The 16,724-nt window shown below is 49.9% G+C and overlaps 1 protein-coding gene and 1 long non-coding RNA gene across 2 annotated transcripts in view; both read left to right on the top strand.

Moving 5' to 3' along the window:
* The window catches only part of DCBLD2 (discoidin, CUB and LCCL domain containing 2), a 135,882-nt gene that overhangs the window by 69,451 nt on the left and 49,707 nt on the right, over positions 1-16,724 (top strand). The window lies entirely within an intron of this gene.
* On the top strand, positions 4,905-5,493 carry LOC132532688 (uncharacterized). Its single transcript, XR_009544594.1, has 2 exons — positions 4,905-5,161; positions 5,193-5,493. It is a non-coding gene; the product is annotated as an uncharacterized LOC132532688 (long non-coding RNA).

Genomic DNA, 16,724 nt, shown 5'->3' with positions numbered 1-16,724 from the left:
GGCAGGTGGACCCACACCCCCAGCCTGTGTCTGTCTGTCCCTAGTGGGGCAGGGCTCTGGGGAGGGGAGGCTCCAGGACACATGGTGAGGGCGTCTGCCCAGGGAGGGCAGGATGGCGTCATGGCAGCATCTGCAGCTTGGTGGCTGAAAGGTGGTAAGATAGAAAGCAGGACAAAGTGTTTAATAATCAAGAACCTCAAGTTAAGAGTAGAGCACATGAAATGGGGGGCTTCGCGGGAAGGAGCTAGGAAGTCTATTTGAGGCGTGCTCCCAGGGGCCTGTGACTGTGGTCAGGTCCAGGTGTTAGAACATCTGCTAGCATTTTTCCCTCCTGGGAAGGGGCCAGCGAGGCTTGTCTGCACCGTGTGGCTAGCGCTCGGGAGGCCGGCTTCGTGGCTCACCCCGTGGCTGGGTGTGTGCGCCCACTTCATCCTCACCACAAGCACCTGGCAGGTTTTGTTAACCCATTTCAAACACAGTGGAGACGCGAATATTTGTACTCTGCTACAGAAAGGGCTGTCCGTAATCCAAAATACTATTTTGCAAAAAGAAGATTGAAATACGCCAGGGGGCAAGCACTGTGGTGCTTTGTTTTGAAAGCGCTACGTCATGTTTTCCAGATACACCTTGCAGCAAAGGCATCCTTTGTATCTATCCTCCCCCCAAAGAGATAGATGAGTGAAGAATACTTTGCCTAGAATTTCTCAAGCCTGATCTAATTACATGTGCGGCCATACCTCTTTTTTTTTTTTTAAAGGTTTGATTTAAGCTTTTACCAGAGGAGTTAAATATGTTTCTCTCATCTTCGATAAAGGCAAACAGAGTCAGTAGTGAATAGAAATAATGATGGTGATTAAACATTGTAATGTCTAGTTCTTCTAAGTTGGTTGGATACATTTCGTGAAAATACTTAATCGTTGTGTACTCCAGTTTTTACATGGGTGATAGAATACATTCCTGTCTTGTTAATAGCTTTATAAGAATGAAATCATAGGGCCGGGCGGTTAGAGCAGCAGGGTTAGCGCCCACAGCGTGAAGCACACGGAGAGGCTTAGGGATCCCAGTTCGAGCCCCCGGCTCCCCAGCTGCAAGGGGAGTCTCTTCACAGGCGGTGAAGCAGGTCTGCAGGTGTCTGTCTTTCTCTCCCCCTCTCTGTCTTCCCCATCTCTCCATTTCTGTCTGTCCTATCCAACAACAACGACCGAAATAGCAATAATAACAACGATAAACAACAAGGGCAACAAAAAAGGGAAAAAATAAGTCTCCAGGAGCAGTGGATTCGTGGTGCAGGCACTGAGCCCAGCAATAACCCTGGAGGCAAAAAAGAAAGAAAAGGGAAAAAAAAATGAATGAATGAATGAAGTTATGGTAATGCAGGTGTTTCACAGAGGGGAAAAAACATGTCGATATAAAATGGTTATCGTCACTAATCATGAGCTTTCTAAATTGGTCAAGTGTCAGTTAAGTTCGACATCATCTGAAAACTCAGGAGTTATGTGGAATCTGAATTCCCTCGCTAAAAAGAAAGTTTCTTACCCAGAGGGCCCTGTGCATTTTGCTGGACTTGCTGGTCCGGCAGATGTGACTTGAGGGTCTTGCTATTCCAGCTGACGTCCAGAGAAGAACTCTGCCCGCATGGGACAACCGCTCCGCTCGGAGAGTTTTTGCTTTACTTTATAAGAAGTCTTGGGGGGGGGGGAGGGGGATTCTGAAAGGAAATAATAAAAATGATTGGTGTCTTTGCTGGTAGTTGGGAGAATTTCTTTATGCTTTTCCAGTTTTTTTTTCTCGATCTGTGTATATAATGAGAATAAAAACCTATCTTGTGATAGATTTTTTTTTTCTCCCCCTCAATCAGCATAGGTAGAAAACAGATCTGTGTGAGTGGTAGGAGTGGTGTGGAATTATACTCCCATTAGCTCATAGTCTTGTGAATTACTATTAAATCACTCAGAATACAGATTTATTTAAAAAGAAAAGAAATGTAAGCACGGCTTCAGACTTTTTTTTTCTCTTTGACATTTCAGACAGCATTTTCAAAAAGAAGATATTCCCGGGTGGAGAGTAGAGAGCATGATGGTTCTGCAAAGAGACTCTCATGCCTGAGGCTCCAAAGTCCCAGGTTCAGTCCCCCGCACCACCATAAGCCAGAGCCGAGCAGTGCTCTGGTGAACACAGAAGATATCCCATCTTCTGGTTACTGGCCTAGGCCATTCCTCAGTGTGCTTCTGATGACAGTGGCCTTCTCCTCGCTGGCTTAGAATAAAGCTCACCAGACACCTGAAAGCTCGCTCCCCTCTCACCGCAGAGATGCCAGTCAGCCAACCTTATTTTGCTGACATATTTATAAAAAGATTCTGTTTGTCCACATCTCTATTACTGTGAGGGTCTTTTAGAAGATAGCTTGTGTCCGTGTGCGTTTTTGAGGTCTAAGTTTGGTACTAAGTTCATTTTCAAAATATCTTGTGTTGAAAACTTTTTTCCTGTAAAGCGTGTCTTTTGAAAGGACTGAAATTGGTGGAACTCACGCTGAGTGCGTGTTTGCTGCAGTGCCGGTCCATCCAGTGAACACCAAGTCGAGTCTGCTGGGCTCCCTGAGTCTGTGTCCATGCCTCAGAAGCTCAGCTTCCTCGGTAGCCTCAGTGACCAGTCAGCACCTACCTTCTAGGTCACAACACTGCTCTGAACACAGCCGTGCCTTGTACCAGAATTTTAATTTTTCAGATTCTTTTAGACCGACTTGTTTATGCTTTTTAATATGAAACGTTGAAGGTACTGACTTGTGCTTGCTCATTTAACATACCGGTGAAACCAAGTCTGGTACTTGCTTCTAGCTGTGTACACTTTTTAAGATACGGAATCTAAATCTGCTCATTAATATCCATGGAATAAGTGCTGATTTTCTGATTCTCATTGTGCAAGGTTAATCAGAGAAACAGCAGGAAAGGCCGCTCTGATTTTGGGGCCATACTCCCAGAGGGATAAAGAATAGGGAAGCTGGGGGTCGGGCGGTGGCGCAGCGGGTTAAGCAGGGACCGGCGTAAGGATCCTGGTTCGAGCCCCCGGCTCCCCACCTGCAGGGGAGTCGCTTCCCAGGCGGTGAAGCAGGTCTGCAGGTGTCTGTCTTTCACTCCCCCTCTCTGTCTTCCCCTCCTCTCTCCATGTCTCTCTGTCCTATCCAACAACGAATTGCATCAACAAGGGCAATAATAATAATAACCACAACGAAGCTACAACAAGGGCAACAAAAGGGGGAAAAATGGCCTCCAGGAGCGGTGGATTCATGGTGCAGGCACCGAGCCCAGCAATAACCCTGGAGGAGGAAAAAAAAAAGAATAGGGAAGCTTCAGGGCAGGGAAGATAGCAGGATTCGCTGAGTGCACGTGTCGACAAGGACCTGGGTTCTAGCCCCCGGTCCGGTCCCCACGTACAGGGAGGAAGCTTCTCTAGTGGTGGCTTCGTGCTGCAAACCTCTCTCTATCTCTCTCCCTCCCACGGCCTGCACCCCTGAACTGCTTCTCTCTGAATACTGTGCAGAGAGCACCGATACACACTAAAACCAAACCCTTAAGGAACAAGTGTTTGTACGCGAGTTTTCAATATTTATTTTTATTCCATATCGACATAACTTTGCGTGGTTGTGGTTCCAGTCATGTTGTGTTACGTTCTGTATGTAGATCATGACACAGTCAGTTGATAGGTTGATTTAGCACACGTGAGCATACTTGCAAATACAGGGAAGCACGAAATAAAAAATTTATCCAAAATGTTCATTTTTTAAAATTTTTGTTACGATTTAATTGTTGTACTTCTCAGAGCTTTTTTTTTTTTCTTTCTTTTTTCAAACTTTTTTTTCCTTAATACACTTTATTGGGGGATTAACGGCTCACTGTACAGTTGGTGACGTGGCAAGTCAGTCACGTCCCCGTGGTGTAGGGTCTGGGTGTCTGCAAGGCCGTTTCCTTCATCGCAGCCTGCACCCCTGCACTCCTCCCTTCCTCCCCCTCCTCCCAGAGTGCTTTGCTGTGGTGCAGTACACACAGCCAGCCTCAGTTTTGTCTGTTCTCCATTCCTGTCTGCTTCTTATGTTCCATCTATACGTGAGATCAGTCCGCATTGGTCCTTGTCTTTTATTTATTTTTTTTTTTGGTTTGTCTCATTCGACACGACACATTCACGTTTTGTCCGAGATGTGACAGAGGGATACCTTCTTCATTTTTTTTTACAGCTGTGTAGTGTCTCGTTTGCACACCACAACTCTGTCAGCCGCTCCTGTCATTGGGTATCTGGTTGCTTCCAGGTGTGTGTGATTCTTTTATTATTATTATTATTATTATTTCTTTATTGGGGGATTAATGTTTCACATTCACTCGACAGTGAATACAGTAGTTTGTACCTGCATGGCATTTCCCAGTTTTCCACATAACAATACGACCCCCACTAGGCCCTCTGTCTGTCATCCTGTTGCAGGACCTGGACTCCCCACCCCACCCCAGGGTCTTAACTTTGGTGCGTCTCAGAGCTAGTCTTTATTTCCCTTCATTTCTTTTTCTTTTTTTCCTTTGCCTTCAGGGTTATTGCTGGGGCTCAGTGCCTGCACCACGAATGCACTGCTCCTGGAGGCCATTTTCCCCTGTTGTTGTTATTGTTGTCATAGCTGTCGTTGTTGGATAGGACAGAGAGAAATGGAGAGAGGAGGGGAAGACAGAGAGGGGCAGAGAAAGACAGACACCTGCAGACCTGCTTCACCGCCTGTGAGGCGACTCCCTTGCAGGTGGGGAGATGGGGCCCTTAACTCCTTCTTCCCTTCCCCTTCCCCTTCCCCTTCCCCTTCCCCTTCCCCTTCCCCTTCCCTTCCCTTCCCCTTCCTTCCTTCCTTCCTTCCTTCCTTCCTTCCTTCCTTCCTTCCTTCCTTCCTTCCTTCCGTGGTGCTGGGGATTGAACCTGGGACCGCAGAGCCTCAGGCAGGGAAGTCGTCTTGCAGAACCCTGATGCTGTCTCCCCAGCCCTGAAATTCTTTATTCTGTGGAGACTCTTTGGGAAGCGATTCAGTTAAAACGTCAGGCCAGCTCTGGGTGTTGGCTAATTGTGCACGTGCTAGAACCACACATTCCAGGGCACAAGGACCCCGGTTCAAGCCCCTGGTCCCCACCCACGGGGGGTGGGGTAGTTTCAGGAGTCATCACCTGCAGGCTGCAGGCATCTCTCTCCCTCTTTGTTTTTCTGCCTTTGGCTTCACTCCTGCGTGCAATGCAGGTGACAGGAGTTAGGAACTTGCAAACACAAAACCCTTGATAACCGAGTTGCGTCCTGGGATCATAAAAACTAGGGTGGTTATGGGCTGGGGGCACAGAACTGTGGTGAGAGGTACAGTGGCCCACAAATACTACTTATGGGTGTGAAAATATTCTTGAAATCTTACAGTTTTGTATAACATGGTTAAATCACGAATAGAAACACACAAAGAAGTTTGTTGTTGTTGTTGTTGTTGTTGTTGTTTTTAAATAAAATGTCCCCCCCCAAAAAAAAAAAAAGAAGAAAATGGCCACCAGGAGTGGTGGCCTCATTGTAAAGACACCAAACCCCAGCAGTAACCCTGGGTGAGAAGTAAAACCAAACAAAGTAGGTGGCCCCTGGTGAAGCGCACACACTACAGAGTGCAAGGACCGGGTTCAAGCCCCTGGCGCCCAGCTGCAGGGGGAAAGCCTCACAAGTGGGGAAGCAGGGCTGCAGGCGTCTCTCTGTCTCTCCTTTTCTCTCCCTCCCCTCTCAGCTTCTCTCTGTCTCTACCTAATAATAAAATAAATACATTAAAAGATAAATAAATAATGTATAATATGTACACTTAGGAATATATACCACACTAGCTTTCCAGATCATTCTGCAAGTGGTGAAGCAGGGCTGCAGGTGTCTCTCTTGTCTCTCCTTTCCTTCTCAATTTCTGGTTGTCTCTACCCAATAAATAAAGATTATATATATATATATATTTTTTTTTTTTTTTTTTAACAAGTGTGATGTCAGAATGGGAAGAAGTCTAGAAAGCACGGTGACCGAAATGCATGACCTACTGTGTGCAGTCAGCCTCTCAGCCTGTGGACCTCGTTGGCAGTTTCCTCCTTGAATACAAGCCCTGCACCCTGGCCAGCACTGGGCAAATGCTTGTGTTACCATGGGCCGTGGTGTACTGACCAGGGTGCTGGCCTTGGGCGATGCTCTCTTAGCCTTGGCAGTGTGCCCAGCTCACCCCAGGCCCCCATAACGTACAATCCAGACTTTTTTCTTTTGCCTCCAGGGTTATCGCTGGGACTTAGCGTGCCTACACTATGAATCCACTGCTCCTGGAGGCCATTTTTCCCATTTTGTTGCCATTGTTGTATCGTTGTTGTGGTTAATGATGTCGCTGTTAGACAGGACAGAGAGAAACAGAGAGAGGAGGGGAAGACAGAGAGGAGAGAAAGACAGACACCTGCAGACCTGCTTCACCGCCTGTGAAGTGACTCCCCTGCAGGTGGGGAGCCGGGGGCTCGAACCAGGATCCTTGCGCTTTGTGCCACATGCACTTAACCTTCTGTGCTACCGCCCGACCCCCTCCAGACATTTTTTTTTTTGCATATTATCCTTATAATTCTTTGAAAGTCTGGTCCTACCGTTCCTCTTTGACTTATCTTGTGCCAGTACCTATTCCCTTACCCTGTATAGTTTCAGTGTCTGACTGAGTTACTTAAAAAATGTTTTCTTGGGAGTCGGGTGGTAGCGCAGCAGGTTAAGTGCAGGTGGCGCAAAGCACAAGGACCGGAGTCAGGATCCCGGCTTGAGCCCCGGCCCCCCACCTGCAGGGGAGTCGCTTCACAGGCGGTGAAGCAGGTCTGCAGGTGTCTGTCTTTCTCTCCCCCTGTCTGTCTTCCCTTCCTCTCTCCATTTTTCTCTCTGTCCTATCCAACAACAACGACATCAATAACAACTGCAACAATAAAACAACAAGGGCAACGAATGGGAATAAATAAAATATAAAAAAATACAGAAGAAAATAAACGCTTTCTTTATTGTCTATTGGCTACAGCCAGAAATGGAGAGGGAGAGAGACAGAGAGACACCTGCAGCCTTGCTTCACCACTCCTGAAGCTCTCCCTCCTGCAGGTGGGGAGCGGGGGCTCGAACCCGCTTCTTGCCCACTGTAGCTGTAGCTGTAACATGCGCTCAACCAGGTGCGCCACCCCCAAGCCCCTCCGGCGGAGCTGCTTTGTAATTCCTCTGCCGCATAACCGCGTACTGGACGCCGTGCTCTGGCCCTGGCGATGGGACTGCACCGAGTCCTGCTTGGCCCTGGCTTCTGGTTGTGGGGTTTGAACCCGGCCCCTCTGGCGGGCGGCTCCCCCGCCTCAGCCGCGTGGACCTTCTCTCATCGCTGTTCTCCGGAACCGTCTCTGGCTGCTGCCCTGGGGTCACAGATGCCTGCGGCCTGAGCGCCCCCCTTGGACGAGCCCCTCTGCCGTCCGTCTCCAGGCTCACTTGTCTCGTCTTCCCCGGGTCGCATCTCACTGGTGCTCTCCCACCGGCCCCGGTGGACCCGAACCTGGGCTCGCAGGCCAGTCGGTGCCGCCGGGTGGTTGAAGGTCGGCAGGTAGAGAGACCCTGTAGAGGCCACATGTGGCCAGGTGTGCCGCCGGGGCGCTGGCCAGGGCCGGGTGCCGGGAGGATTGCTGGCTGGGCCGTTTGCTGCCCCGGGGGGGAGCTCGCGGTGGGACTGGACTCCTGCACATCACAGAGCTGTCTCCGCTTCACCTCCAGTCCGGCTTCATCGAGGGATAGACACTGCGTTCTGCACAAGGACCCGGGTTCAAGCCCCGGGTCCCCACCTGCAGGGGAAAGCTTTGCAAGTGGTGAAGCAGGGCTGCAGATGTCTCTCTCTCTTTCTGTCTCCCTCTCTCTATATCTACCTATCTCTATCTCTCTATCATCCCCTTCCCTCTCAGTTTCTGGCTGTCTCTATCCAATAAATAAAGATAATAAAAAAAAATAAATTTTACAAAGCTGCCATTTGTATTCGTGTAAATACAAGTCCAAGTAGTCTGGGCAGCGGCAGATGGCATAGTGCTTCTGCAGAGAGGCTCGTGTCTGAGGCTCTGAAATCCAGGTTCAGCCCCCAGCACCGCCATAAACCAGAGCTGAGCAGTGCTGGGGGGCATTGAAGTCAAGCTTCTCTGCCATTTCAAGTGGGGGATTTGGATGTGTTTGGGATCTCACTGGCTTTGAAAAGCCTGAGCCCTTCCTCATCTTCTGTCCTCCCCCTGCCCCCCCTGCCCCACTCCCACACTTGGCTGGAATTTGAAGATATGGAGACTTTAGAGTAGATAGGACTGGATGTAAATACCAGCCATCACCAGTTCTTAGGTCCATTTGCCACTCAGAACTACTTGAAGTATGCGGCCGTATCTCCCCTATACCTGAGGGTTAGAGGGTCCTATCTGTTTGGATCGCTGGGAAATTCTTACTCCATGAGTGTGCCAAGGGGACATTTTCTCCTCCCTACTTTGCAGTTAAAACACTTATTCTTTTTTTAAAATTTTCAAATGCTTGCTTTCTGTTGAGATCTAACCCTTCTCTCATCTTTTGCTGCCTTTCCCCAATCCAGTTATTATTTAGGAAGCGAATAATTTACTGTCCGACCAGATAGATCACACCTGGCCTCCAACCCACCTGCAGCTGGAGTTCTGCCTTCTCCCTCTCTCCCTCTCCCCTTCCCCCTTCTCCTCTCCCCTCTTCTCCCCCCTTCCCCTTTCCCCTCTTCCTCCTCCCTCCCTCTCTCATCTCCCTCTGCCCATCTCCTCCCACCTCTTCCTCTCTCCCTCCCTCTGCGTTGTCTTTCTTACTTCCTACCTGCATCCACTTTCCTTGCTCTCCTTACCTCTTTGCTCCCAGCTTGTCCTTGTTTCTTTTTTTTTAACAACAATTTTGCTGCTTTAAATTTTTTTTTATTATCCTTATTTATTTATTGGATAAAGACAGTCATAAATCAAGAGAGAAGGGAGAGAGAGAGAGAGGGAGAGAGAGAGAGAGAGACCTGCAGCACCATTTCTCTCATGAAGCTTCCCCCCTGCAGGTGGGACCTGGGGCTTGAACCCTGGTCCTCGCACGCTGTGACATGTGCGCGCCACCACCCGGCCCCACTCGCTCAGGCTTCCAGCTGCTTTTTGGAGCCTGAGCGCTCAGGGTGTGGACCCGGATGGGAGAAGGTATTTTTGTTGCCTGGCTAGAAGAGGGTCCTGGCACTCTTGTGCTTACGTGGAAGAGGAATTCAAAGCTGCTGAAGCGAGAGGGGCAGGGTGCGGGCAGGGTGCGGGCCCGGGGCCCGGCGGGAAGGCAGGGGCACAGCTGGCATCTCCCACGCCAAGGACGCACTCAGCTCGGCTCCCCCGATGGGCAGAGACCGAAGGGAAGGGCCAGTCGTCCTCAGAACGGTCCAGGCTGAGTCAGTGTCACCCCGGGCCGGGCAGCTCCCCAGGGATCGTGGGGTCAGATGAAACTGTTGGGAAGCTCGGAGCCATTCCCAGGAGGATGGAGGGGGGACGGCCATGGGCAGAGGCCGGGCTTTCGGGCCCGTCCGGCGGGAGCCAGGTCTGTCGGCCTCTGGCTGTGTGTCCCTCGCCCGCAGGAGGGGCTCTGCTCCTGCCTGTCCCCGAGGACACTGGGCGCCAGTGCCGGCCGGCCGGTGGGCATCTCATTGCCGGCAGCGGGTCCGAGCCGAGCAGGCGTCCCGGGAGCTGTGAGAGGCGACATCTGGGCGGGAACCACTTCCCGGCCTCTGCGTCCTGTGGGACATTCCAAGGGTCGTGTGTGCGTCCGTCCGTCCGTGCAGAGCGGTTGAAGGACAGGACCGAGAGGAGGTCGTTGGCGATCAGGGACCCCCGGCGGGGCTGGGCATCTGTCACACGCCACGGTGCGCGGGGCCCCGGGTTCAAGCCCCCGGTCTCCACCTGCAGGGGGAAAGCAGGGCCGCAGGTGTCTCTGTCTCCCCTGGCAGTTCCGCTCTGTCTCTGCCCCCAGATCAATAAAACTGACGATGAAGACGCAGGCTTTACTGGCGCTTGGTTCACGTGTCATCAGGAGCTCTCACAGGCCTGTAGGTTGCCATATTTAGTTCCACGCCACAACCGCCACCGCAGCTCGGGATCCTCACCCTCCCACCTCCCTAAACCTAGATGTTTAGAAGCTAGAGCCTGTGAAACTTAACGACCGGGTAACTTTGAGAGCAGAGCTCTAAGGCTTTTCTTTCTTGACTACTCCTCTTTCCCCTGCTTCTCAATTCTCTCATCCACCAGGACGTCTGTTTAACTATTTATCCTGAAACACACACACACACACACACACACCCCATTGAATACTGTTATTTCCCTATAGTACATATTGCTGTTGATTTTTTTTTTTTTTTTGAACAATGCAGTGCTGAGCTGTGCCTCATGGTGTTGCTGGGGATTGAACCCGTGTGACTGGGGAGTCACAGCCATGAAGGTGTTTTCTCATCACCATTGTGCTGCCTCCTCCCCTACGTACCACCCTGGAACTTCTCACGACTGCCTTTTTCGCCATAGTGTAAATTCTGTTAAGGGCAGGGCTTGGCCCTTTTCCACTTGTCCCCGTCGTCAGTGCGGTGACTGACTAAGGGAAGACACTCCCTGAGTTCTGGGGATGTGTCAGGAGTGTCTGAGCAGACTGCTGAGCACACAAGTGGCGGAGGTCGAGAACTGGGGCAAGAGGTGGAGGCTGGGACCGTCCCCGCCTGCTCCCCAAAGTCACTTGAGTGGTGAGGGCAACTGCAGAGTGCTTAGTCGCCGCCGACTAGAGAAATGTGTGATGAGGATGTAATCCACTGGGAAGAACAGTTGCTGGTGAGGATGAGGGGGGAGTAACCCCTTTACACGGGAGAATGTGCACTGATCCGACCACCCTGGAGAGCAGTCTGGAGGTTACTCGGAGCACTAGAAGTGGATCTGCCCTTTGAACCACACCAGCATTCTCTTTCCTAGGGATCTGCCCAAAGAAAACAAAACACTTATCTAAGGAGACCTGTGTTCGAGGCGGTGCAGTTCATAGGAGCCCAGACCTGGCAACCCAGATGTGTGAGAGATGAGTGGATAATAAGTACGTGCCCCCCCCCCCCCCCAGAGCCCTGCCCCACTAGGGAAAGACAGACGGACACAGGCTGGGGGTTGTGGATCCACCTGCCAACGCCCATGTCCAGCGGAGAAGCAATGACAGAAGCCAGACCTCCCACCTTTTGCTCCCCATGAAGATCTTTGGTCCATGCTCCCAGAGGGCAGAAATGTCAGGGGAAAATGAGCAGAGGGTCTCGGAACCCCCTATCCCACCATGCCCGGCTAGCCTGAGGGTGTTTCTTCCTGGGCACGCGCTCTCTGGGTTGGAGAAAACTCGACCAGAGCCAGCCTAGGCTGCTGCTGACTCAGCGACGCGGGAGAGAGACCAGAAACTCTTGCATTGCTGAGCGAGAACGCAATGCAGTAATGCCTTTATTGATCAGAAGAAAAAAAAAAACTGCCTTTATACCTTCTGAGATGGAAGTGGCAGGTCGGAAAAGGAAATAGCTAGGAGAGGGGGTGGAGAGGAAAAAAGAGCATGAAGGTCGCAAGCTTCCATCTACCCAGTGGGATTAAACAATACCCTGCAGGAAGGGCGGGTCTCAGGCAAAACAGTGATTATGGAAATAGACCACGGCGTCAGCAATGCAGCACGGAGCAGGGGGGAGCTGGCGTAATGCCCAACACCACCAGACCTGAAGCGTTTGTCACCAGGAATCTTGTGTTTACACCATCACTGAAAGAGAAGCAGATTTGGAAAATACCAGAGAAAGCCAGGCCGTTTCTCTTACCTGAGAGACAAGAGGAAAAAGGGAAGACACCCAGAAGTAATAGATGTAGGGGTGACTTAGATAGGAAGCGAAGGCAGGACCATTGAAAAAGAGGGGGATATATATATATATACACACATATACATATGATCAGCCCATATTGATGATGAAATAAGACATATACACACACTATAAAAAATAAAGTAATTAAAAAATAAAAAGGATCATTCACTAGAGCAGTTTCTTTTTTAAAAAACATTTTTTATTAACTTTATTTATTAGATAGTTCTCATTCCGTAACAGTAAATTAAGTAAAAAAAAAATTTATTCTTTTTCTTATTCCCAGAGCACTGCTCAGCTGTGGTTTACGGTGGTACTGGGGTTTGAACCTGGGTCTCTGGAGTCTCAGGAATGAAACGACTTTTAAAGTCTCTACTCTCTCTATCTCCCTTTTCAGAAATTGAGAGGGGAGGGGAGGGGGAGAGGGAGAGAGACAGAGAGACACCTGCAGCCCTGCTTCACCCCTCGCAAAGCTTTTCCCCTGCAGGTGGGGACCGGGGGCTCGAACTCGTGTCCTCGTGCCCTGTAACATGTGCGCTCAACCAGGTGCACCACCACCGCGGGCAGTTTCTGTGCTGCCAAAAGTGAACGGACACATTTCCGCCTTCATCACGGGACCTTCCTACTGCCTCCCGCCCGCCACCCGCCACCCTTCTTTTGCGTCTTCCCTCCCTCCCTCCCTGATAGAAATCTCACTTCCTATCTTTTACCTTTTTTTAAAGGTTTTTTTTCCCCCACTAGGGAAAGAGAGAGGCAGGCTGGGAGTATGGACCGACCAGTCAACACCCATGTTCAGCGGGGAAGCAATGACAGAAGCCAGACCTTCCACCTTCTGCATCCCACAATGACCCTGGGTCCATGCTCCCAGAGGGATAGAGAATAGGAAAGCTATCAGGGGAGGGGAGGGGATACGGAGTTCTGGTGGTGGGAATCGTGTGGAGTTGTACCCCTCTTATCCTATGGTTTAGTCAATGTTTCCTTTTTATAAATAAAAAAAATTATAAATAAATAAATCTTTAATAGACACAGCCAGAAATTGAGAGGGAACGGAGAGATACAGAGATGGGAAGAGACAGAGAGACACCTGCAGCCACTCACTAAGCTTTAGTAAATAACTGTCCGATTGTTTGGGGGAAGGGAATGGGGACTGACGCTTGTTTCCCCAGCATTTAAAAAGTTCATCACACATCTCAACAAAGAATTGAGGAGAGAGCATGATTTTCAGGAATTTTAAATTTTATGTGGGAAGACTGAGAACGTTCACATGTTAGGACATAGAAGAGAGAGAGACAGACAGAGGGAGGGAGGGAGAGGGAGAAGCAGAGTCAATACTCACAGGATGACCTAGACACAGAGAGCTAGAGAAGCCCACAGGTCCAGCTCTGGACACCCGAGCTCCCCCTCCACCTTTCCAAGCCGCACCTGTCACCATTCCCATTTCCTGGGCCGTCCCCCTCAGGCCCCTCCTGTCCCTCAACACGGTGAAATAGAATGTTAGTTAAAGCCTGTGAGCTATCCTTTAAAAAACCAGTTTACTTATTTTTTTGATGAGAGAGAGAGAGAGACTGAGACCAGAGAGAATCCTGCTCAGCTCTGGCTGATGGTGGTGCTGGGAATTGAACCTGGGGCCTCAGTCTCAGGCATGAAAGACTTTTTGCAGAACCCTGATGCTGTCTCCCCAGCCTAAGATATTCTTTTGAACACTTTTCTGCTCTCTAAATTGCCCGTGCCTTTTTTAATTGTGAGATCTCACAGAAGTCACATCTCTTTTTTTTTTAAATATTTATTTATTCCTTTTTGTTGCCTTTGTTGTTTTGTTGTTGTAGCTATTATTGTTGTTGTTACTGATGTCGTTGTTGGAGAGGACAGAGAGAAATGGAGAGAGATGGGGAAGACAGAGGGGGAGAGAAAGACAGACACCTGCAGACCTGCTTCACCGCCTGGGAAGCGACTCCCCTGCAGGTGGGGAGCCGGGGGCTCGAACCGGGATCCTTATGCCGGTCCTTGCGCTTTGTGCCACGTGCGCCTAACCCGCTGCGCTACCGCCCGACTCCCCAGAAGTCACATCTTAACGTGGAAGAATAAAAGTCAGTGTACAGTGGTCAGAGAAAAACCCAGGGTCTGCAAGGTGACCCACCTGGGAGCACACCTGCGGAGTCCCCAGCCCGGTGCCAGTTCTGCTCCCACCAGGCTGGGAGATGCCTCAGTGGCATGGCACCTGCCTGTCTCTCTGACTCTGTTTCCCTAACAGAAGCAGGTGGCCTGGAGCAGTGACACGAAAGAAAAGGGGGGGGGGGGGGGAGGGGAAGAGAGAAAGAGGGAGTGGAGAACAGTTTGAACACTCATAACGGAAGAGCTTGCTCTGCATTGGGTCCGTTAGCTTTCGCTATTGCTACAAGTATGTTTAGAAGTCCGTGCTTGTGCTAATAAAACTCAGTAACTAAGATCATGTAGGGGCCAGGCGGTGTCGCACCTGGTGGAGCGCACATGTTACAGTCTGTAAGGACCTGGGTTCTAGCGCCCAGCCCCACCTGCAGGGGTGAAGCAGGGCTGCAGGTGTGGCTCTGTCTCCATCACCCGCTTCCCTCTCCAATTTTGGCTGTCTCTATCCAATAGATAAAAATTACGCAAGAAACGAAATTTAAGATGATCATACATGTTTATTCATGACATGACTAGGGATCACGGGTGCTCGAAGGCTCCGTGTAGCCGGCATGGCGTGCGCACGCTTTACTTGAAAGCCACGCTGAATTGGGACTGGAGAGCAGCCCAGCCTAAGCCGGCCTTCTCTGTCGCACTTGTTTCCCTCTGCTGCTTACGTACGTTCTGTGCCCTTTCTCTTTGTCTCTAGACATGAATAGTGCTCCGGTTACTTTCCTGGAACACACCTGACAAGTCCTAGGAGGAATGGCAGGCCGAATCGGCAGCCAGACAAAGGAGCAGTCCCGTCAGATTCCGTTGTTTCCCTCCACCGAAATGAAATCACCGCACACACTGGGCCTCCTGGGCTTCTCCCATTTATGGTCAGTTATGTTCTAGTGACGGCCAGCTAGACGAGGGAGAGGAGAGGCGGACAGAGAAGGCCGCACTGTGGGGAAGGGTTCATACAAATTCAAGCATCCGTCCTGGGATCCCAATCTTGATTGTGACATTTTTTTTCTTTAGTAGTAATGTTCTCTGTCAATTGTACTTTGTGAAAAGGAGTAATCATTCTTTTTTTTTTTTTAAATATTTACTTATTTTTCCCTTTTGTTGCCCTTGTTGTTTTATTGTTGTAGTTATAATTGTTGTTGTTGTTGATGTCATCGTTGTTGGATAGGACAGAGAGAAATGGAGAGAGGAAGAGAAGACAGAGGGGGAGAGAAAGACAGACACCTGCAGACCTTCACTGCCTGTGAAGCGACTCCCCTGCAGGTGGGGAGCCGGGGGCTCGAACCGAGATCCTTTCGCCGGTCCTTGTGCTTTGCGCCACCTGCGCTTAACCCGCTGCACTACTGCCCAACTCCCAGGGGTTATTCTTGATAGAGCCCTGTTACAGATCATTGTTCTTTTTAAATATATATATATATATATATTATTATTATTATTATTATTGGATAGAGACAGAAATTGAGAGGAGAGTGGGATAGAGAGAGAGGGAGGGAGACAGAGAGACACCCGCAGCCCTGCTTCACCACTTGTAAAGCTTTTCCCCTGTAGTTGGGGACCAGGCCCTTGAACCCGGATCCTTGCTGACTTTAATGTGAGTGCATAACCAGGTGCGCTGCTGCCTGGCCCCAGGCTGTTCTTTTTTCTAGTGTAGAAAGCTAGGCAGAAAATTTGGGGAGTGTTCCTCCCGGCCATGTCACACTCTTTCCCCCATAGTGTTCAGAGCTCCTAACCCAGAGGGGCAAAGTAATTTAAGGGCTGTAGAGAAGCAAACAAGATTTTTTTTCCTTTCTTAACTTAAAGAAAAAGCATTCTGTTGGCATGTTTTTGAACATCGGCACTTGGGAATGTAAAACCCTTCTGATATAACGTCTAACTTCTGGAGGACTATGATTCCCTAGGTTATACCCTTGGTGGAAAAAAAAAAAGAAACAACAACAAAAACATTACCCACGGGCCAAATGAAACCCAGTGAAGAAACAGCCAGGCTTGTCTGTTGGCATTTCTCAGCCCTTCCTGGGAGTCAGCACTTACCATCCTGGGCTGCGTTAACTTTCCGGCCAGTTACTCTTCACTTGAGAGGGCTGGCTTGTACGTCGTGAAACGTTTTAGTGGCCTTCCTGGCCTCTACCCAGTAGATGCAAGCAGCCCCCACCCCCACTCCCTCTCCTGTGACAACCGAAACTCTCCAGACACCGCCACGTGGTAGGGAGAATCACTCCTGCCGGGGCCTCTTCCTCCACCGCCCAGTAAGTGATTTGTTGATAAGGAAATATTTTGTAGACTTGAGTTTTATTTTAGATATGACGTCATTCTCTTAATGTCTCAACAGAACAGGCTTTACTTTAAGAACTGTAAAAGTCAGGCATTACTAGTTTGCAGGTGAATTTGAGGGCAAGGTCTTTGAGAATTCAGTGTTATAATAGTCCTCAGTAGTCCAGTGGTCTTCACAGTCCTGGTGCTGGTGAGAGCCCTTCCGTGGTCAGGAATGCACACACACACACACACACACACACACACACACACACAGCACACACACACACACACACGAGTTTTTATAGAGTCATAATGTAAAAAATACACTTCTTCAAATTGGGCATCTGAAAATCGTCAGCCCAGTGAATATGCCTCAGTCCTCTTGTCCCTTTCAAAC

Source organism: Erinaceus europaeus, chromosome 14 (assembly GCF_950295315.1).
Source record: "Erinaceus europaeus chromosome 14, mEriEur2.1, whole genome shotgun sequence".
In the NCBI taxonomy this organism is placed as follows: Eukaryota; Metazoa; Chordata; class Mammalia; order Eulipotyphla; family Erinaceidae; genus Erinaceus; species Erinaceus europaeus.
This window is presented reverse-complemented; position numbering and strand designations above follow the sequence as displayed.